Below are 23529 nucleotides of genomic sequence, written 5' to 3' on the forward strand. Positions count from 1 at the left end.
GCAAACCAAACTTCTAAAAAGTTATTTTCTAGAAATAGAGTAGAAATAAATTTTCACTTCTTATAAGGAAACACAATTTCTCATTGTTCATTGAAAGCAGTGAGTTCTTTATTGCATAACTTGAGTCCCAACTTATCACATTTATATTTTTTGGATTGATGCCTGTGCACAGAATTCTACTAATGTTACATATGTTTCTGTCTTAAAGAAAGATAAAAAGAGAAAATAAGTGTCTAGAAAAGCTGCATAAACAGAACTTTGAAATTAGGAAATGTCAATACGACTGCCTTCATAAAATCATAATGAAAAATACATTGAATGGATGAACATGTACTGCTATAAACACAGGATTCCAGCATCTTCACGTAAAGAATGATCTTTGGTCATCTGATGATCACCTAGTCAATGTATACTGTTTCATCACTTGTAAGCAAGCAGCTGCATGAATCACTGACTTCATGTTACTGTATGTCATTTTTGTGCTTGAAAACAGGATTATTAATCTCCTCTTAGTCCTAATGGAGTATTTGAGCTACAAACACTATTTGAATCACTCGGTAGGGTTGAAGCATTAATATTATCTTTTAATAGATAGAAAAATTAGGCACAGAGGGATTCACATCAAAAGTATCTGTTAATTTTCAGTGTGATGTCCGTGTTATTTGCAAAACCATTTTTTAAAGTATTTTGTATTTAGTATCATGTAACACAAATATATTCAAACCATAGCTTTCATTAACAGTTTTAAATTATAAATGCTAAACACTTATGTAAAATAGGTCTTAAGAAGTCAAATCAGACACTTAAGGAACTGGGTCTTCCCTTTTTTCTTTCCCCAACTCCTGCCTCCCCACCCTTGAACATACTTTGACTGTTACTTTCCCTCTTGCCTGCTCTGTTTCAGTAGGAAGAATAAAATGAATGGGTTTTTGAAGAGAAACATTTTTGCAATTTACTTTCTTTGGCGGTCCATAACTTTCAACTTTGTAACAAATCAGGCAAGATGTTCTATCAGAAAATGGTTTGCTGGTAAACTTAATCCTGAGGAGTAGTGGGTCAGAAAATATAGCATGCCGGGCTAAAGAAACCTGGTTTGTTTTCTCTCTTTTTTTTTTTTTTTTTTTAATGAACTAAGGAATCATGCTTTTGATTTTTAGATTATTTTAGAAACTTTTCATGCCATGATCCATATCCCTGCAAGAAAAGTGGCTTCCGCAATATTTATATCCTAAAGACTGTTCCTCTTAGTGCTGATGGTGATGGTAATAACTTTGAGAGCCCTGCTCTAGCATTCTATAAGCTCCTGGGTAACCATCTGCCTTCATTTGAGTACCTAAAATCAAAGCTCTTATTCTGTGGAAATGTTTTGAGGTTTTTTTTTCCCACTACCATGTCTTAAGTCTGACAATATTTTTAAGAGGTAGAACAAAAAAACCCCATCAGGATCTTTTATGCCTTATTGATAGATAAGTGGTTCTGCAGACAGAATATTGAAATTTTCTTCATAATTGTTTTATTTCACTGAAAAATAGGAGGTAGGCAAGACAAATACCTTGGGTTTTTTTTTTTTTTTTGGATTAGCGACTGATATACATGTTGTGGAAAACAGTAGTAGCTTTTTTCTTTATTGTGTAGAGACTTGTACCAGATATTATAGTGTTCAAGTCAGTTGTAAGACCATTATGTTGTATTTGATGCTTTAGGACTGTAGCTCTTGCCTGTTTGAACCAAAAGTGGGAAGGCTTGATAAATTAGAACTTGACATCTTTTCACTTCCTTATCAGAAACTCTCCTTGGAGTAAATATCATGTAACTTTTAGAATCTCTTTTGGATTCCCTTACCTTTTAATTTGTTTATGATTTGTATGACTGTTCTTTTTGGGCTAATCAAGAGTTCAACATAAATAAGTATGAGAAGGTGTAAAGCTATGGCAATTTGTATCATACTGCCCCTGATTAAATGTGTTAGAGAGTCTTCTTATTTTTAAATTAGGTGATAATACAGTGTATTCATGAAGTATTATATAGACGTTTAGAACAAAGGAAGTACTGTATTGTTCATGAACTTGTATGAATGAGTGTTGGAGTTGGAATAACAATTGAACAGATTATTTGTCTTGACCTTCATTTAAAGAATTACTAAAATAAAGATACATTTATTATTATGTCACAATGTTTTTTGAAAAACAATCCATTAAAGAAAGGTAAATATCTTTAATATAAAAACTGCATTCTCTGTAAAAAAAATAAAAAAGATGTTATACTTACTTTTGGATATTCTTTTTCGTGTGAGTGCACGTGAATGAAAATGTATCAAACTAGGATTTTAATGTGTGAATGCAATGTAATGGTGCTAATATAATTAGAATGGATATTTGATCAAAGTTTAAGTGACTATCAACACAATACATATTAGTATAAACAATAATTGCTTTCCTTCAATGGCTATAGCCATACTAAAGCACATTTTTCTAAATTTTATGAAGTTTCTAGTCCAATATAATTTAGTTTTCAGCTGAAATTACTGAATGAAGTTCAATAAGAAATCAGTTATGGAAGTGGGCATATAAAAGCATATCTAGCTAAGTATGTGGGGTTGGGTTTCTGGATTTTTGTTTCCTTTACTGCTAGACTTGCGCAAGGGTTATTTCCTTTGACTCTACCTGCATTTGTATATTTTTCACTTTTCAGGTAAGCTGTTATTTCTCTTCCTCTCACTTGAAAACCAGCTTTTTAGTAACATTTTAAACACTCTTCATACTCTGTCATTACATCACACAGGTAAGTTGCTTACCCCTTGAATAATTGAGATGTTGTCTTCTAAATATAGAATCCATGCATGGATTTGTTGTCACCCTGTGGTAGACATGTCCTGTCTTTTCTTATGAAGTTCAAGAAAGCTACATATTTAATCAATTTAATTGCTGGACTGTAACTGTTTTGGGAGATTATATTCACACTGAACAATGAGGACTCACATGTTTGGTTTTTTATGTAGTTTTATGTGTCAGGTTTGTTTTTTTTTACACTGTAGTGTAAATCCAGGTAAAAGTAAAATAGAAATTCAGTTTGTGAACAAATTTCATCTAATGTAGACTATATTAGCTACTTTCATATATGTTGCTACTTTTGTATATTGGTAAGGTTAAGTGCAGCTATCGAATTAAGAGGTTGTGTAGATGCTGTTTAATGGCTGAGAACATAATAGTTCTTCAGCATTACTGTTGTAGTGTATTGGCTAGACACTTGCATCAGAAGGGTCAAATGGTATTTGTCAATTTCTAGAAAGTATTCTCAACTCTTTATAACCAGGATTTAAGCAGCTTGATACGTACTATCCTGCTTTTAGGACTTTATATTATAGTGGAGTATGTTAGCATGTGAGTGATACAGCTTTGTGTAAAATGTACAACTCAGAAAACATTCTGGGGTTTTGGTTACTTGATTATGTGCATTGGGAAACCTGATTGCGTTGGTCATAGTCCCATTTGGCCTTCAAGGGAATTTGTTCCATGAGGGTGGAAAATGGACTAATTTGAGTGAGCATCTGGTCTGAGCCTTAAGTGAAACTGAGATATGCCTAGATAGATGGTTGGTTTAGGAGCTCAAGTGCATCACTGAGTGTCTCAGGTTTCTCTGGATATGCTACTTCCATTTGTAGAGTTTAAGCAAAATGAGTGGATTGAGGCTAAATAATCAGCCAATCTCAATGCTGCTTCATGGAAATTTTCAGAGCCTTCTTGCTGTTTCTAATACAGGTTATAGAGAAACACATATGTTTTTATTTCTAGTAATTAGAACATCATTTGGGAGTCTTGGTCAATTGAGGAGGTGGTAAAATAGGACTTAATCTCATAATTCTAAAGCCCTAAAAAAAATTAAAAAATGAAGAAATAATCTCATAGGGTTTGAGTCTTGTGTATGAGGGGAGTCCAAATATATCTTACCTATGTAAGGAAACTTAGATATTTCTCTGAAAAACTGTATGTTTTCAGAAATGGATGAGATGAATTGAAAATAATCTGTACTGGTCTTCAGTAGAAAGTCAGGTGATCAGTTTGATTTAATTGTGGTGACAGATTTGTATCTGTGTTACATCTTCAGGGAAAAGTCATACAAAGGACAGTCATCAACAGAGGGAAGTCAAAGGAAAATCACTGTCTGCCTAAATAGGAGGCTCTCTTATCTAATGCTTTATTTTAAACACAGATTGGTTTTGTTGTTTGGTTTGGTGGTTTGTTTGTTGTTTTTTTTTTTTTTCTTTCACGTTTGGAGGTTCTAAAAGTGGATATTGAATAAATCAAACTCGTACACAGAATTATTTTCTGAACATGTTCAGAGCATTTACTCTCCCTGAATGTTATGACAAGCTCTGTATATCAACTCTGTGAGGATGTTTACATGTAACTTAATATACTACATAATATCCTAGCAACTGGAAATGCCGCCTGTATGTGTTAAAAGCAAGTGTAGCTGGTTACGCAGCTAGATTTATATCTGGCAGTGCCTGTGTGCTAGATTTGAACCGTTAGCAGCATGTTTGATTTGCAGGTTAGAAATGGCACTGACACTAAATAATTTTAACTCATTTGTTTTCTCTTAGGTTATACTTTTTAGAATGAGCCAGAATGGGAAAACAGCTCTTTTCTGGGTGGCCAAAAGTCAGAATGTTACTTAAATTTTTTCTTTCAAGTACTTTTATGTTTCTGTTTTAAAATTATTTAACAAAGAACCTTCTATATACCTATTAATAAGTCTTAGCACAATCAAACAGTATATAAAAAAACTGAAAATCTATTCAAAGTTATCAGCCTTAACTTTTCTCATTTTTATTTGGTCTATACGTATTTGTCTTAACATGTTTAGAGCTGTGGTGAATTTAATCATCTTTATGTAGTGTAGTAAAACACTTAAGATAATCTCTTATATATCTTTGCCTCCCTCCTTGCATTGCCATTAATGCAGGAGAAGAGAAGGCTTGTATCTACTATACAGTAATTTGATTTTAGGCACAGTGAGCCCTAAATTATAATGAAAATGTAAGGAATTATCCTAAAAGAATTTGTATTTATAGTGGAAAGGTTGAGGCTTGGTGGTTTTTTTGGTGTTCTTTTTAGGGTTTTTTTGGTATTGGTTTTTTTTTTTTGTTGTTGTTGTTTGTTTTCTTTTTGGTTTAGGTTTTTTTTATTCCCCTGAAACATTTTGGTAGTCAATCACTGGATAATTTTCTAGCATGACAACAAAACATTTTCTTTTTTTTTTCTGTCACAGACAAGCTATCCTACTGGCAGATTTTATCCACTGGATTTCTATGATCATATGTTGATTAGAGCAGAGTTTTTAGACTATTTCACAGATACAGGAAATGTCTTGGAGATATGTGGTGTTTTTCCTTGATTATTAACCCTCAATACACCAGTTATAAAATATGTTGTGAGTAATGGTGCCATATAAAGGTTGTATTGATAAGTCATCTCCCACCCTCAGTTGTTTTATACATATATATATATATATATGGCGGGTCAGTATAACACAGTCAAGAAGTTTTTACTTCACAGAGTAATTGAGGTTGGAAGGGACCTGTGAGGGTCATCTTGTCTGATCCCACCCTGTTGCAGAGGAGGCACCTAGACCCAATTTTCCAGGACTGTGATACTTGGGTCCGAGAATGAGGAGCAACCTGGAGCCCTTTAATTGTTGCTGAAAATAGTCTGGGAGGGTTATTCAGTCAGTTTTCAGCTAGTTATCTATCAGTTGTTTAAAGTAAAGGCTGAGTAACTTTGGAAGTCTAATAATTAATCTCCATGTTGTAAAGTTCTCTGTCATTAATTTAAAACTCACTATTTGCTCAGTTGAAATGTTGGTTACATTTTTTTTTTCCTGAGAAGTTATTGCAGAAGAGCATTCTTAGAGTTTTGTACCTACTTTAGCACCACTCAAGCTATTAAACTGCCCTGATTATTTTATAGGGTAGAACAGTCATTCTTTTGACATGTTAATTATTCGTGTAGTAAGGGGTGAAGATTTTATGCTGTTTGATGCCTGTGGAAGTTGAAAAATCAAACTCAATTACTTTACATACCAAGTGGACTTAAAATGGATGATCATCTCATTTTTAAATCTTTTTGGTTTATGATTAGTAATTTCTTCTGTTTTGTTGAGGACTTAGGAGTTGTGCTTTTTTTCCTTTCAAAGTTCAAAGATCTTCACAAATTTTAGAAGCTCTTCCATGCAGTGTAACCTTTTTTCTGCTAATACACCAGGTTTTAGTTAATAAAAAAAGTTGCACAGTGTATTGTGAATTAGTTATGCAGCCTCTAATTTACATTCTGACAGGTACTGGAAAAGAAAGTGAAAAAAATAATATGCCTGTTCTGGAACTCACTTGGCATGTTGAAAAATTCATGGCATTTTAGTATCTCTGTTGTTGAACTTGGAAAAGGTTGGATTAGCACATCTACCTGCTTTTTACTATTGTTCAGGGACAACACTTAGGGCCTTTTAAATTGTTTTAAATTTGTACTTGTACTTGATATAACATTATATATATGTTTTCTTCAGTAGGGCAGTATTTCCTTTAACTTTTTTCCTGTACTTTTTTGCTTTTAATAGGAGCTGTTAATATAGCAATTACTGTGTTGCATAGCAAAATATGTATCTATTTTAATAAATTTTACAGATTTTAAATACTAGTTTAAAAATCTGTCCAAGCTTAAGTAAATTCACTTTATGATGCAACAAAATTTGGCCAGTTTTGAGTAGATGAAATATTGATGGACTTCCTGAGCAAACTGCTATTACATAACAAGTATATTGAATCTTTTTACTTCTGCGTACAGAAGCACTTTTGTTGCTTTGATGACAGTAGCTGAGCAGGCACAGAATGTTAAATATTCTGACTTTGCTGTTTAGAATTATTCACTTGTATTTTTATTTGATTTTATATTTTTATTACCGAGCCTCCTTTCTAAGCCAAATTTTACTGATGAAATCTTTGACTTGTATAACACTGATAAGTTCCAGCTGAAATTCCAGGTGTAAGACTGCATGTCCAGCAGGACTTCTACAGGTGTCATCTCCAAATTCCACTGACAGTTTACCATGGATGTTTTGAAGTCCTGGTTACTTAACACATAGAGATACTGGTAATGAAGTGCCAGTACTTTGCTTTTTTATTAATCTTGTATTTGCCACCATCAAAGGATATACACTACTGACTGCATTATAATGGGGGAGGTTTTACGAGCCTGTTGCAGGCTCCCAACCTTAGTTCCAGTTAGGTGTTGCTACTATATATGCAAGATTAATAATTAAAATGTAATTTCATTAGATAAAAATGGAAAAAAATAGGTGAATACAGTCTCCACATATTTCTTAAAATTTAAATTAAATTTATTTTTTTCTTAATATTTCTGTATAAGTTATAATGCCCAGAGGTAAGATCCTAATTTGTTTGTCATCATGGAAAGCACTTTTTACCTATAATTAATAGGTATTTAGGGAACAAAACATAAAACTGCGAGGTCATGCCTACTGACAAATTTGTCCTACTCCATATTTTAAAGCACCATAATGGTCGTCAACAAAATCTTTTCCATAAGTAGTGCTGGAGTGCTAAGGACCCAATGATCCAGTGGACACTGCTATTTTGTATTTTTTAGGAGCACAGTGGAGCTGAGGTGATCCTGCCAACTTCTTCTACGTTTTCTGGGATCATGAAAGAACTGGCTACCCTGACTTCTTACACTGCCAAATTTTAGTCCTTTTCTGGAAACTATTCATCAAATCCCAAGATTAGAGAATTATTTGTAAGACGCTTTTAAGGAGTTAAACTCCATAGCACTTCAGGCACTGAGAGTTTTGATTTGCTATTGAACTTGCATCAGTTGCACATATTTTTAATATTTGAATATGAGCAAAAATCTTTGTTTTACCTCTTTTCCCATTTTTAAATGATACACATATGTAGGAGGATCATGAATCTTTAAATTATCAGATGAAGTTTTCTTGCACATTTGCTTTATGTTTTTGGTTAAAATATGCATATTTAGTATGTACAAAGGCACAGGTTGTGCTTTTGTTCATGTGTAATTTTCATCCCCAACAGATGGTTTGTAATTCTCTCTAGATACATCTCTAAAAAGTCTTCAGTAATTGCAAAACCTAGGATGTTATTATTGGTTCATACTTTTAAGATGATTGATAATTTTACTTGGCAATGAGGACACAATTATTGCATCAGAGTATCCATTCTGAAAATTAATTTACAAAACTAAGATGACGCAGGAGAAGTCATTTTATTAAAAGTAAATTTTTAGTTAAATCATGTATATCATATATATCATGTATATAGTCTGAACAGTATTCTGCAGAATGAATTGTATCCAAACCAGTCTAGCAATTAAATGGTCTAAAGTCCTCTTACTGTCTGCATAGTATCAGATCACTTCAAAAGTTAGGTTAAAAGTTTTAATCCTCAGGGGAAGATGCTGTATGCTTATTTATAAATTGAATGGACTATAGGTGCAAAGCTATTTGAAGAAACTTGCTATTGACTTCCACTGGAGACTTTCAGAAACCATAACACAGGTTAAAACAGGAAAATAATTTGTTTTCTTTAGAGGCAGAGAATTAAATGCAAAAGTTGTTCTAGCAATATTAATATTGTATTATTACCCTGTTGTTGATTAAATGCTACTGTTTTGTTAGATGGATGAAGGAAAATGTAGAAAATCAAAGCATAAAGGCAGTGATGAAATCTTCCTATAGCCAAGGTAGTAGAACTGCTACTTTACTTATAGATCAGGACAGATATAGAGGACCTGTGCAAGATAATTTCTAATTCCTCTGCAGGAAGAGGAAAATTCAGTACTGATGATTTTGTAGAGTAGCTCTCTTTTCCATTTCCTCCCCACACACTGCCCCTTGCTTGTCTGTCCTTCTGAAGCAATCTGTATTTTCTGTGCAGATTCTGGAGTGGTGACAGGGGTTGTCACAGGTCCTGCCTTCTTTGGCTGACTCATTGTGCTTTTGTCTATTAAATTTTTGGTATGTTGAACGTACACTTCACTTTGCCTTAGCCAGTGATTATTTCTGAGAAATAATTTTGATTTGATAGCAGTATGTTAATGGTCTCTGTTTAGAAGCTCTGTGATTAGCTAGTGCAGTAAAGCCATGTTTAAATGTATTTTAATACTAAAGGCCTTAATAATAAATTCATTATATCTCATTTTTGGAAAATTACTTGAAAAATTGAATGTTAGCATTTTTATCTAGGTATATAACTCCATCTTACCTTTCCACCTTTGGCCTTTCAGGGAAAATATTTGATTTAGATGTTTAAATCACGACATATTTTGAGCTAAATTATTTCCCTGACTGGCTGTGATATTTACAGAAATGAAGATGTGAGTTGGAACAAGCTTGTTTTAATATAACAAGGATGGGGTAGTTTGATAAATAAATAAATAGAATTTCTGTCTCTTGATTTTAAAACTTTATCTAGGTTTATCTGGGATAAACCATGAAACTTGTGCTTATCCCTTCCCTGTAAGTTCTCTTGTACTGTCTAGAGTACTTTTTACTCAGTAGTTGTTACTGTTGTCTTGGATCTTGCTGCAGTCATTTAATACCATATAAAAACAAGATTGAAATTATCACTTGAGGCTATCAAAAATAGTCTAAATACCTTCTGCTTCAGGAGTAACTAAGGAAGTAATGTAGGATTATTTGTTTTAAAATAAACTATCTGTGGTTTTTAAATACTAAAATATTGAGACTTGTGCCATTGGCTTTTTGTTTGTTACTATCTTAAATGCTTTCAAGACTTGCAGCTCTTCTCTGTTGAGTTATTGTGGACCATTTGCTTAATTCCTGAAAGGAAAAACCCAAACAAGCAAACAAAATGAAGCTTTGCTGCACTTCTTTTAATCCAAATATGTCTATACAAGTGAAGTCTGGTTTATTTTAGTTTTGAGTCTGTGATATGTAGTTACAAAGAGTGAATTGTGTGGGAATTTTTTCAGGAGGCTTTATTTTGTCTGCCACACTTGGTTGAATGCTTGACACTTGCAGGGAGAAAGGTACTACTAGAGAGATGTGCAGCTTAAAACCATTTCCAAAGGGTTGGATACCAGGCCAATGGCCTTCAGTTTGCCTCTTTATATGGTATAAAGTCAGGTTAGAGAGCTGTGTCATCAGGATAAATGCCTGTGGCTAGTTGCATTTGTTAAAAGCTAGGCTTCTGCATTGCCTAGTGAAAACAATCTATTGGTACCTAGATTGAGTAAGTTGCAGTAACAAGAACGATGGGTTTAAATGTGCTCTAACAAATGCTCTATGTTAGTGTGTGGTGTGACTTCAGAGGTGCAAGCAGGGGCTTGGAGAATTTTATAGTTGTTTTTAAGTCTTCCCACTTGCAAATGTTCTTGTCCTTTAACTGGGGTGTCCATGTATGCATCACTTGCACAAAGTTTGCATTTGATTTGTTAAAACTGGTGACTCCTTGCATAGAACAGAGGATGTCTTTTCTCCAGTGAAGCTTCATTATCTCAAGAAAATGAAATTCTTCTATTTTCTTGTTTTGGAAGAATGACAGTGTTTATACTTCACAGTGTGAAACGCTGGGTATGTGGTTCACTGGATAGCCACATAGTAACAATTATTAGACAAACTTTCACAGTGCAATTAACTTCTGTGTGTCTTTATAGTCTAAATAAGAAATGTTTCCAATATGATTTCATGTGAATATTTTTTTCCTACTGAACTCTCAGTAGGTGTGATAAAAGCTCATCTGCAGTATCTTTTCCTGTTTCAAAGTGTTTATATGTTACTTATTTTACATATCACAGGAAGAGAAGTTTTGGCATGATTTCAAGCTGTGTTAAAATAATTATTTTAAACAAAAGGCCACTTTTGATGATATCTCTCTAGCGCTTGAAAAAGGTTGTTTTGAAGCTCTTCTGTGGGGACTTTTATAAGCACTTTTATACACTGGAGTATGTCAATTAATACAATATCTGTGTCTTCAAAATCCTGTGTAGTTAAATTTTAGTTTTGTTCTTAACTTAAAAATCAGTTCAGTGTTGCAAAACAAAATCTGTTTTACAGGTATATTTTTTTCTGAGATACTGAATGTTTTTTCATTCAAAATCAGCAATTATTGTTGCTTGCAAATGAAAAGGCTCATTCAAAATGCTTTGTTTTTATTTCCAAAATTAAATAATATTGACAAAGTTGTCCTTCAGGGGGTTGTAATACAGTATTTAGTGGTCAACTCTATTTTTCTTTAATAACTTCTGTGAAAAGATAATTATCTTAGGTATAATCATCAGCTGATACACTTAACAGCCCATCTCTGATTAATTCTTTGCAATTACTCACTCTTTGTAACCTGGAGATGTATAGAGCTCCATGCTTTTCTTGACAAGTATTGTTAATGGTTAAAGGTATTCTAAATTTTCCTATTCTACATTGACAATGCCCTTGAATCTAGGCAGGAATGGCATCTTCTGGGTTGTGTGAGCATTCAGTCTCAAATAACCAATTGGTGGTTTGGTACTTGAGCTTTGCCATGACTGTTCAAGTCAATAACAAGCAGTTGGATATTGTAGATGGGTACCAAATCATTATAATTGGAAAGTTATTTAAATGCTACATAAACCAATTAAGATATAAGTAGCTTTCAGTTGCAAGAAACAATTTTAGATAACGTTTAATAATATGTGATAATTAAATCTTCACAGTGTTTGAAGCATGAGCTACTTCAGCTTGAACTCCAACATGATCAGTTTTATCTACTAATGATAGACTGATGATCCAAATTTACAATGTAATAGAATATTGAACTTAGTTTTAGTGAACAGAATTCAGTTTAGTTTTTGTGGCTAATAGAAATAATAGAAGATCAAGAACTCTCAAAGCTTTCAGCTATATTGTGATGTATGTGCAGTATAGTTACAAAATAAAGAAGCAAAATCAATGGTAACCTATGGTAAGTAAAATATAGCCATTAGAAGCTGAAGGCACCACAGTTTAAATTTTGATAAAAGAGCAGCATACTGTTTACTTTAGATAAGCAGTGTTTATATGCTTTTAGTTCTGGTATCTTCATGCTAATATAATGCTTTAGTTCTAGTATCTTGTGCAGTGGGTTTGGTTTAAAATGTTTGGGATTTTTTTTTAATGTGAATTTTGCATATTGCAAATGTTGGAAAAAAAAATCCAGCAGTTTGAGTGGGGTAACATACACTGAGCAATATGGTATCTTCCTATTTGATGAGAAAATGGTGTTTTTTAAAATAATGTTTTTAATTACATTTGCCAGATGTAACAAATCAAAATTAATTACCAATATATCAAAACAAAAATATTGCCATAAAAATATACTGTTTATAAAATCTTTCTAGATGACCTAAGTTTTTGGCTTCTTACCCTTTTAGAAATTTACGAGCAGTAATAAATTTATTTTGCACGCTTTCCTGTCTTACTGTGCTTTCTTACAAATTAGGTTTTTAAAGTGTAATAAAAATGTATTCCAGCTTGCCATGTTTCTATCATATTCCAGGCATCATCTCCTGTGTAGAAATTTTTCATTTATACTACTGTTGAACTTGAGATAGTTAAAGTTGTCTAAATGCTTTATCAACTTTATTAAAAGCCCATATATTCAGCTTTTGAGCAAGTCAATTTCTTAAAATTCTCTACCAGTAAGCTAAATTGAATGTAAGTTGCCCCACTTGAAGATACATAATTTTCAAGTATCTGAGTTGGATGTCTTTGAAACTTCAGACAAGAAAGTTAGATAGTCTTCTGCTTATCCTCTCACTTAAACAGCACCCTCCAATCAAAAACTAACTAAATAAGAGGCTCTCCACAGCATCCAACAAGGAGGATGGCTTCCAGGGTTAGAGTAATGTGAATTGCAGACAGTTTCTTACCTTTTTAATAGTATATAAAGAGCCACTAACTATCACTAGAAACCAAATCAAACCAAAGAGAGCAACAACCAGAAAAACCCCAGAAGAACAAAACCAACAAATGAATTCTGAATCTGTACATTATACAGCAATGTTTCTATATAGCCATGTGTTTGTACTTCCTAAAAATCATTAGTTTCTTAAACCCTGTTGTCCTGTGTAGTGATATGCTAAGTTTAGGATGGAGTTCTAGCTCTGATTTGTTAAATTTTTATAGATGTCTTTCAATAATAGTTGTGAATTTAATAGGGATGAAGTATTTCACATGTACTTTGACAGACAGTTTTTCTGACAGACAGTATTGTTGGTGCAGCAGAGGAGGACTGTGTCATGGAGCCCTGACTTACACAGGGATTTCCTTATGAGGTTTTAAAGGTCTTACTCTTACCACCCTGACAATTTGTATCTCAGACTGCATTTGGGGATAGGCAGCAACTCTACTTTGTGGTGGGTAGCTTCTCTATTTACTTTATAGTTGCACCTGCTTCAGTTAGACTCGGGTTTATTCTCTGACTTTGTTCTGCACTGTGAATACTTGGATATACTTTCTCTCTCTGAAATATATTACTGAGTGTAGTCTTGTTCTGTGCCAAAGCAGGAGATGAAAGCTTTGTGGTCTAACAATGAATAGAGGTATTAAATATTGCAAAGTTGTCTCTTGTGTAAGCATATGATAGTTGCATTACAGATGCACATTGGTTCTTGATTTTGTTATTGGAATAGTTTTCTAAACTGAAATATAATCCCTTCTTATTGTGAAAAGCAACTGTTTTATGACTAGCATGTTGTAGTAGAACAAAAAAGCAACTTTTGTTTTAGTTTCAGGCTCCAACTGAATGTCTCATTTGCCAGTATTTAGAATGTATTTTTGTAGAGGAGAATAAGGAAGGGTGTTAGTGTTTGCTTTCTCCCAGATTTTCAGTATACAGTCTAGTGATAAAAAATGTAAAAATATATAATCACTAGTATTTCCAACTCAATACAGAAAACTGCCCTGCAGTGTAATGGTAAAAGGAAAATTGCTATAAATATATCTTTAAAAACACATTTCTGCAATGCTATTATAAATCTAGTTCTGCATTGTGCCTTGTCTTAATTAGGATCCCTTTTTATATGGGGTGGTAAAATAAAACTGCCTTTTAAATAAATTATTGCCGAGTCATAGACTTGTTTTCAAAAGTGGATTGCAAATAAGCATGCTGGTAATGCATCTTGGATTCTGGAAGAATAGGTTAGTTGTTTTGTTGTTTTTCATGTAACTTTATGCTTTCCAAACACAGCAGGTGTTTGAAGACTCCCTTCTACTGTGCAAGTTTCTGCTTTTGACTAAAGATAACTAAATTGTCTAATTTAGTTTTAGTTATTTGTACAATACAGATTATTTAATTTTGTTATGAAAGTTAATTGTGTAAGACAATTTAGTTTAAAAGCTTTACTGTACTACTGCCTTTCCAAGAGCATAGGAAATTGCACACATATGTGTGTGTTTTTATACGTAAAAGTATAAGAATAAGAATAAGAATTTCTGTGCAAGATTTTGAATGTTTTTACACTTGCATTGTTGTAATTTTCATTGGCTATTCACAAAGTGAAGCATTTTGTATTCAGTTACATTTTGGTTGTGGAGAAATTAAGTGCTGCAAATAACTTTACAATAGCTTTTCTCTCTTTTTTTTATTCATATGGTAAGAGCTGTCAGACTGAATAATTTGTAATGTATGTGGGCCTTGTCTTCTATCACTTGTTGTCTTCTGTTTCAGTTTTATTAATTGAGAAACAGGAAATAGTGCACAACTCTTCTTTATTACTGAAGTACAAACCAAACATAGGAAACAATGAGCATGAGTAGAAAATGCTTGAAATACACTTGTTTTTTTTGTATTTCTTGAACTGTATTTCCTTTTAAAAATTAGGTGAATGCACTTGAACTGCATGGCTGTGAATATTCTCATTCTATGGTTTACTTAATTTCAGTTAATCAATCTCACCCTCAGGAAGATTGCTTTGGATGTGAAGTCATTAATGCAATGTTGGTGTTAAGGAATTCAAATAAGATATGACTTCAGGAATACCAAAGTATAGACTGTCAGTTGTGTTTTGATAGGTTACTTAACCTAGGATTATGGTTTTGAGAATGATCATTTAACACTGTTCTAACAAAAGAGCAGTTACACACAGCATCGTGCTGTTTTCTTCCAATTCTTGATCTGATTCTTCCTTCTGTTCTTCATGTTCAGTGCATGTTCTTAAGGAATGGACAGTGCATATTCACATCCCCTGTCTGATGGTAATTTTTCTAGGTGGACCAGATTGTTAGAGTGAATTTTAGAATTAAACAAAGAAGCCCACGTTGTTTAAATCCTCAGTAGAGATATTGACCCTTCTTAGAGGCAGGAGTTCTTTAAGTGTGCACCTGTGAAGGTGGCCTAACATTTAGGATGGGTTGCTGCTCAAAATCTTTTTTTTTTTTAATGTTTAAAAACCTGTTGCTCCCCTTTACACTGAAGTACCATGTACTAAAACAAAACAACCCTGAATTCTTTCTTAAAATAAAAATTTAAGTAGTGAAATAATAAAAGGAACTATAGCCTATATATCTCTGCTACTCCTCAGATTTTTCTCTCAATTTTAGATAAATATTTCCGAAGAGGTGAGCAGTCCTCTATTTCAAAGTGTTTAATGCCAGTTAAAAAAATAGAGAAATGTTCATTTCTGCAAGACCATGCTTAGTATATAAATATTGAATCAAATCGCCTCTTTTAAATATTTTTACATTTGATGTGCACTGTGATATATTATGATGTATTTTTTCATACTGTGAAAGTATATTATAAATTCAGTGGGCATAATCAAGCAAAGTACATTCACTCCTTTGTATAACAGTAGGAAATATGAAAATATACCAAAATTACTAGGTAATATATTAATTTTGATGATACTTATCTTTTTCCATGTAACCTTTATAAGATAAAAGAAATAGATTACTTTTAATTTTTTAATGCATTAAGTTAATTCTAATAACTAACAAGACCATCAATCTCTTGTCAAATGATGGAATGGATATATAACCTTACGACACGTAGAAGGAAATTTTTTTTGTATCTTTGCATAGAAGAGAAATTTCAGGGAAGAAGTTGAAAATAATTGTATTATTACCATAGAATATATAAATGTATTATTTTTATGGCATTCTAGCTTGTTCATTGGAGCAACAGATGTAATTTCTCTACAGAGATTTTTTTTCTGTTGTCTGTTAGATCACATTAATTGTATTTGGAATAAATAAATGAGTACCCAAATGTTTTAATTCCTCTTTGCCAAATGGAGTAGCTCTAGTACAGTGGTGCTTATATGTTAAAATGCACATTTTGCATGCACTGAAAGATTTGCATTCCTTGATACTTACATCTTAAATTTATATCCACATCAATGTTGAATATGTGAGAAAAATGGTGCAACCCCAGACACTTACAGCTATCTTGCATGACTCTCTTGTCAATAAATTAATCCAAACTATTCTATTAAATTGGATCTGAAACCAGTTAAAATATTTTTATGTTTTCTTAAAAGTACTTGTATTATTTATATAATGAGTTACCATTTCTGATGTAGTACATCGATTTCATGCATTTAGTGAAATTCTTGACACTGGATAGTGTGCCATAGATGGCACATAGACATCCATCTTCATCAACTTCATCTGCATTTTAGAATGTCTCCTGAATTTTCTAGAGAAGAAGTTTAGATATGAGCATTTTGGCATTAATCTAGACTACTACCTATTTTCAGTGTGTACAGAACTAAGGTAAAGGGTGAGGAAAATTATGGAACTTGTGATCTTAGCAGTTTTTTTGAACTGAATATAGAGAAGGCACTGGGCATTATACCAGGCTATTACTATGTACCTTAAATGCATATATTATATATCCACTCATACCTAACCTAAATTACCATGTATGTATCATCATACCTAATATGAAAATGTGCATGTTATTTTCTATTTTGAGAAGGTCTTTTTCTTGTTAAAACCTTTCTTGTCCAAAAGTTGCTCCTGGAAGAAATTTCCAGCCTTAGAATTTGATCCATTCCTGTAAATATAGCAATCTATATGTTTTCATTTTACCTACATGCATTGCTAAAAAATAAGTGCAGTCACAGAATTCTGTTTTCTTGACATAAAATTTATGATTTTCCTGAATATTTTCCTTGTCTCATGACTAGCTCAATTTGTCTTGCTTTTAATTGGTTTTTTTTTTTTTACTTAATGGCTGGACAGTTTCCATCTCTTGCCAAGTTTTGAAATTCGAAGAAGCATCTAATGAAGTTACTGATTGCATATTTGAAAGGAAGATTTACAGAATTAAAATATATGCACAAATATATGTGTAAAGTATTTGAGATACACTTTTTGAAAAATATTATTTGCTGCTTTTTAATCCTCAGACTATTTGGATTTGTTTAGACTCTAAAATGCAGTCTGTGCTTTCATTTGTAAGTCTAGTTGGAACATAACTAGTACTGAGAAGAAAATTCCTATTGTAACACTATAGCTGTTAAATTTTTCCCTTAAAGATTTGGATGTTCATGTAGTAATCAATAAGTATGCAGTGCTTTTCTTCATTAACCAAAAAACTTTGAAACAATGAAATTTCTCTATTTTGCTTTTCTGCAAAATTGTATTACATGTGTTTTGAACAACCACATTATTTTTCTGTGCCTATATATTACAAAACTGAACTAAAATCAAAAGTGCTTGAACCAAAGGTTCCAAAGCACATAGTTAAAGCTCTATGAGCTTTATATTATAAATATTCTTTAGGCTATGTGTAGTGTTTAATTTGTACGTAAGAATCAATATCATAGGTATGAATCTAAAAGTTCTAATTTCTATTTCCTGTATTTTCAAGGATATATTGTAGGACTTCTGCTATTAAAGGACCATTTTCCATTGTGAAATTGAATTGTACCTTGAAGTCCTCCCATGGCAGCTCTGTTTTAATTTCTCTTAATTTCCTTTGGTATACATTTTCTATATCACTTTATTTTAGTGTATGAACAATTATTAAGATGAAAAAAATCAGATGCCTTTGGCAGCATTTATCTAAATCAAGAATGCCTTGGACATTAAAAAAATGTTCATTTATCTCTAGCAAGAATATTAAAAACAAAGGTGGAACTTTTTTTTCTAACAACTGAACACAGCATTAAAGTTTTTCAGGTATTCACTAGTTTTCAAAATGAGCTGCAAAGCGTATTAGTCCATACAGTCCTAAAAACCCTAGCTCTTTTAGAAATGAGAAAACTAGTTCAAATCAGATTTGCTTGTTAAAGAAAAGCCAGCACATGACGTCTTATAGTCAATACATAGGCAAAAAAAAGCAGATACTTCAGTTTCAGAAATCTGCAGAGCAGTGACATGGCATTCCATTCAATTTTTTACCAGATATCACAGACTGGAAATGTGAGCTTTGGCTGATACTGCTGGGAAGGAGAGTGCATCAGGCAGCTGTAATTCCCATCCTGTAAAGGTACTGATACTTAAAGTCTCTGTAGTCCAAATTGGTACACAAAAATACTAAAATGTTGAATTTGGACCTTAGATATATTTTTCAAATTTCTGCCAACTATTCTTAGGTGTTCTGTGGATACATTTGCAGTTTTTTGCTCTTTAGGTAAGAGTAAGGAGAACCTATTCCTTACTTTGGAGTGGTTTGCAGGTTGCTTCCTGAAAAACTAACTGTGGTATGCAGTTCTAGTGTTTTCATAGTGTTTCATTAGAAAAATAGGTTTCTGAAGTCAATGGTATCCAATTGTTTTAAACCAGGCCAAAATTTTGTTACGTGGACTTGTAAGTTTGGTTGCTCTAAAATCAAGTTTTGGAGCATTTTGAGTCTCATTGAATGTAAAAAAAAAAATAGAAATTCTGGTTTTAGTGTGATTCTTAAAAGTGTGATGTTTTTGAAAAGTGTTTCAGTGAAGGGTGAGCTGCAGACAGTTGTTCCAGTGCATTCGTTGACCATATCTTATCAGCATCAGGTTTGTCTGCAGTACAAAAACTAAATTCTTTTGTGGAATAAGATTTTTTTTTTGGTGGTATGTCCTAAAGGAATCATAAAGCCTAGAGAGTAACTGACATTAACGTGACTCCATGTACTGTAAAACCCATTCCGTTTTATATATTTTCAGGGAGTATGGAGTGGCACAGGAAGGAAATGCCATATCGCTGGAAAGTTGCTCTAATTCAGCACAGGATTCTTGTGAGAAATTACTTCTAATATTACATCATCCTCTTCTGTTTTTCACAGTTTACAGTCTAATTTCTTCATTTTTTTATGCCACTTTTGTTCATATCAGTAACCACATTAAAATACATTTAGCAGATTAAATAGGCTTTCATGAGTGTTAGTGCACATCTGATAGAGTGATAGTTCAGAGCTATAGATTTTACCATATTGCATTATATGAAGGCTTATGGATTTGTTAATAAAATTATTTTTCCTTTTTAGTAAGGCCTGCTATTTTATAATGCTACATTTCACTGGCTAACATGGGATTCAACAATTAAAAATAAGTCTCAGCTGCTTCCACTCTAATGACTATTTCTGACAATAGTATAGGCAGCACATTAGAAGGGAAAAAAATAAGTGCCCTTGCAAAAAAAAAAAGTCAAAACCAAAAAACCCAAAATAAATATATAAAAAAACCAAGAACATGAAAAGGAAAGAAAAAAGGCAATTGGCTATTTACTTCAATTATATATATATATATATATATAAAATTATGATATATAACAAGATTTTAAAATTTTGATTTTCTTTTGCTTGAGTCTGCTACCTTTCTCCAATTTATGACTGCTTTTGAAGCACTGTAGTTTGAAGGAAAGTACTTTGCTTTTTTCTCTATAATGTCAAAGAGACCAAAATTTTTTTTTTTTAAATTTTATTTTTATGGGTATTGACAAAGGTCAGGACTGACACTAACAAAATTCATATTTTCAGATATAATAGCAATCTCATTCTGTAAAACCATCAAACCATCCAAAGTGTGAAAAAATTAAGATTAGATTTTCATCATATATTTACAAAAAATATATATGGAACAAAAATATTATCTTTTAATTAGGGAACTGTTTTATACTCCTGGGTTTGGGGTTTTTTTTAGGTAGTTAGCATTTGTAGATGATCCATTAATTAAGAGGAGCAAGAAGAGCTGTGGCCAGCTTTATAAACTTCTGTTGAACTCTCTGCCAAATCATAAATGCAATGTCAGATGGAAGATATCAGTGCATTTTTTTTCTCCTATCTGTAATCCCCAGAAATTGAGTATTTTGTGTTTGGCAAGCATAAGCCTGTGTTTTTCTGCATTTTTAATGCGTTTTGTACAAAGTAATCCCATATACCCAGTTGGGTATATGCTATATACCAATATGAGTTAGTTGTGTCTTCCTTTTCTTTGAAACTCATTCATTCCAGATTTTGTTCTATTAGTTAGTGACTTCCTCTTGTTAAAATTGTATGACTACTATTTTGCTCCCTTTATCTGTTCTTCCTGAACTACATATGTACACAATTTTTTCACACTCATTTCAATTACTGAGTACGGCTCTGTAGTCATGATCAACTACAAGAAACTGTCGTCCATTTGTGACTTTGTCTTCATATATCTCATTATTTGGTAGGTTGCCTGCCATCATCTCACTTTAATCTGTGTGCCAGAGATTTGCTTCCTAATATTCTTCATTGATATACATGATCTTACACACAGATTTGATCAGGAGTGTATTTTTTGTTTCTCGCGATGATGCACTATCTAGTGTTCCTGTCTGTGATTCCTAGAACATCTTGTCTTGATTGTGGTTATCCTATAGATAGTCTACTTAGAATTTGAATGAGTAATTTGGGAACTGATCCCAGCTCTCTTCACAGACCCTTCCTTCTTATTCATTTTTGGTTACTGTGGATAACATACCCTTTCTTTTCAAGACTGTAATTTGTCTGTCAAATTGCATAGCCAATCTATGACATTTCAGATTGCATGCATCTAAACTTTGCTCTTTGTTTATAAAAATCTTCAAATGCTTGTTCTTCTTTGCAGGTTACCAAAGTCTTATCTAGGTCCTTAGCTTTCATTTCTCCAAAAAGCCACTTTCATAGTCATTTGTCTAAAAACTTCCTCTGATCACACCACTTGAATTTAATTGCTTTCTAACTCTATATTTTGTCAAATGCAAAATGTTGTCCCTCCTCATCAGTTTTCTATACTTGAATTCCTTTTCCTAGAAGGAATTTTACCATGTTGAACTCACCCCTTTTGTTAATAATTATAATTTCCCCAAATCATGTGTGATCCCTTGCATGAAGAAAGCCTTCTTAGAAACATTTGAGCTTTTGTATTCCTTTCCAGTTCTTTTAATAGAATCTGTCTTGATTCTCAAGTTGTAAATGCCAAAGATGATAGCTGGACATATGCTGTACCTTATGGATTATGAGTTAATGCCATTTTCCCTTTCCTCATTTTTAAGGAGTAATTACAAAAACATGAGAACAAAAGGGGATTAAAATACCTGAATAGTTTCTGTCATTATGTATATGTGTTCACTTTTGCTTTAAACGTTGATACTTTTCTCTTACTGCTTTAAACACTTTCTTCCATCTCTTTTTCTTCTAGAGCATAGGTCAACATGTTTCCATTAGTATCTGCTGCCACGATGTTCAGTGGTGAGGAAAGTAAGAGGGAAGAGGAAGGAATCTTGATATGAATATCAGCAGCTATTTATAAAATCAACATTAAGCTAGAATAAAGTTCTTAAATTCACCAGTAAAACTGAAGGATGATATTATTGATACGAAAAATATTTTTTTTACCATTTGCAGAATTTTTTCCTGTTACTTTAATTGTGTAGAAGATTTATAAGGATTCCTTGATGTATTTAAATTAAATATTGTTATATTGTGCTTGTATAATAGAATGTTTAAGTGCACAGGAAGCACATGATGTATTTTATTACTTTTCTAAGGTGCTGCTGATGACGTACAAGAAGTATGTTACTCTTCTGAAAGCTATGCTGTGTGGACTTTGAATTTTGTGCATTAATAATGGCCATGTAATTAAATTATGAAAATACCTAATCAGCACATAACATCAGATACTTAATCTTCTTCTCTATACTAGAAGAAAATTCTCATATTTGAATGTTTTGGTTTTAATTTGTTTAATGTATTAGTCATAATAATGAAGGCAGTTTCTACCTTTTGTTAGTAAAATGCTTCAGGCTAGTGCAGGAACGAATCTGTATCTCAATATCAGGTATGTACATATAGTTTCTGTTTTGTATTTTCATACATTACTGTTTAGTTTGCAAGGTCATGATACGTAGAATAGTTTCTAGAACTGTAGAAACTTTGAGTTTTCATATTGCTGAAGTGTTTCAATATCTAGTAACCTCTTTTTCCTTCTGCTGTATGGCTTATTATAGCTATTTTATGCTGATTTAATGTCTTCCTTGAGAATACCTTCAAGGACATCTTTGATTAGATTGATCAGACTTAATGAATATGTATATGTATTGAACTAAATTGTAGGTTGCATTTAAAAATAAACTGTCCTGTGTGTATCACATTATAGTAGATTGCAATGAATGACTAGGGCCATCTATTCTAAATGTGAGATCAAATAACTTTAGTTTAAGTCTGTTTAAAAATTATGTAAAAATAAACCCTATAATTCAGAAATTTATGCATTTTGAAATTTAAAACTAACCTCTTTTACTTTCAAAGAGGTACTTTTTAAAATTCCCTTTTTTTTTTTTTTTTGTTTTCATTAGGAGAAAGAGGCCTGGACATTAGGAGACAGATGTTTTTAGTATGAGTTAAATAAAATGTGTCTGCTCTGTGAACTTGTTACTAGTTGATACCAGTTAGCACTTTTCCTGAAATTAGAGGAAAGTACACATGGAAATATCTTAGTAGAGATATTCTGTCTTTAGAATACTACTTTTAGATAATATCTTAGTATCTTAAAAACTTTTCTAACAGTCAATCTGGTATGATGCAGTGTGGGATGTTAATCATATGTGTTTAACTGACAATCATTGTAGTTTAACTGAAAGAGTTCTTCCTTTCTAATGCCTTTGTTCGTCCCACTTCATAATATTTGAAGTACTAGGGGAGCACTATCCTGACAGGTGGCATTGTGAAATTACTTCATCAGGTTTCAATAGAGGCTCTGTTTTTTGAAGTTGGCTTTCTACCTGTCATTCCTGAAAGCCAAGTATGGCTTAAAAGACTCAATCATTCAAAAAAAGAAAAATTCCTTGCCAAATTTGTGCTCATACACAAGTTATCAATTAATTATAAAAGGTACTTATTTTAAACTAATTATACTCTGAACAATATTTCTTTGGTAAGGCTTTCAATAAGGCTTAATTTGTTGATATTTATTGAGCAAGTCTCTTCCAGAAGACCAGGCTATGATGGTTTCTCAGCTGGCTGTTGCTTCAGGACTGATTGAAATAAGAGATAACAAGAATTCTATTTATTTAATAACTTACTAA

General features: G+C 32.5%; 1 protein-coding gene across 3 annotated transcripts in view; it reads left to right on the plus strand.

The window, feature by feature from the left end:
* NOVA1 (NOVA alternative splicing regulator 1) overlaps window positions 1-23529 on the plus strand; it is a 138455-nt gene that overhangs the window by 32801 nt on the left and 82125 nt on the right. Inside the window, exons 2-3 of one of the 3 annotated variants that reach the window (XM_071426982.1) lie at window positions 18421-18505; window positions 19164-19234. The exons of the other annotated variants lie outside the window; for them this stretch is intronic. The gene's annotated coding sequence lies outside the window, so the exon portion shown is untranslated. The remainder of the gene's footprint in view (window positions 1-18420; window positions 18506-19163; window positions 19235-23529) is intronic. 3 annotated transcript variants of the gene reach the window in all.

Source organism: Agelaius tricolor, unplaced genomic scaffold, assembly GCF_023055355.1.
Source record: "Agelaius tricolor isolate 1412-34295 unplaced genomic scaffold, bAgeTri1.0.p SCAF_5, whole genome shotgun sequence".
In the NCBI taxonomy this organism is placed as follows: Eukaryota; Metazoa; Chordata; class Aves; order Passeriformes; family Icteridae; genus Agelaius; species Agelaius tricolor.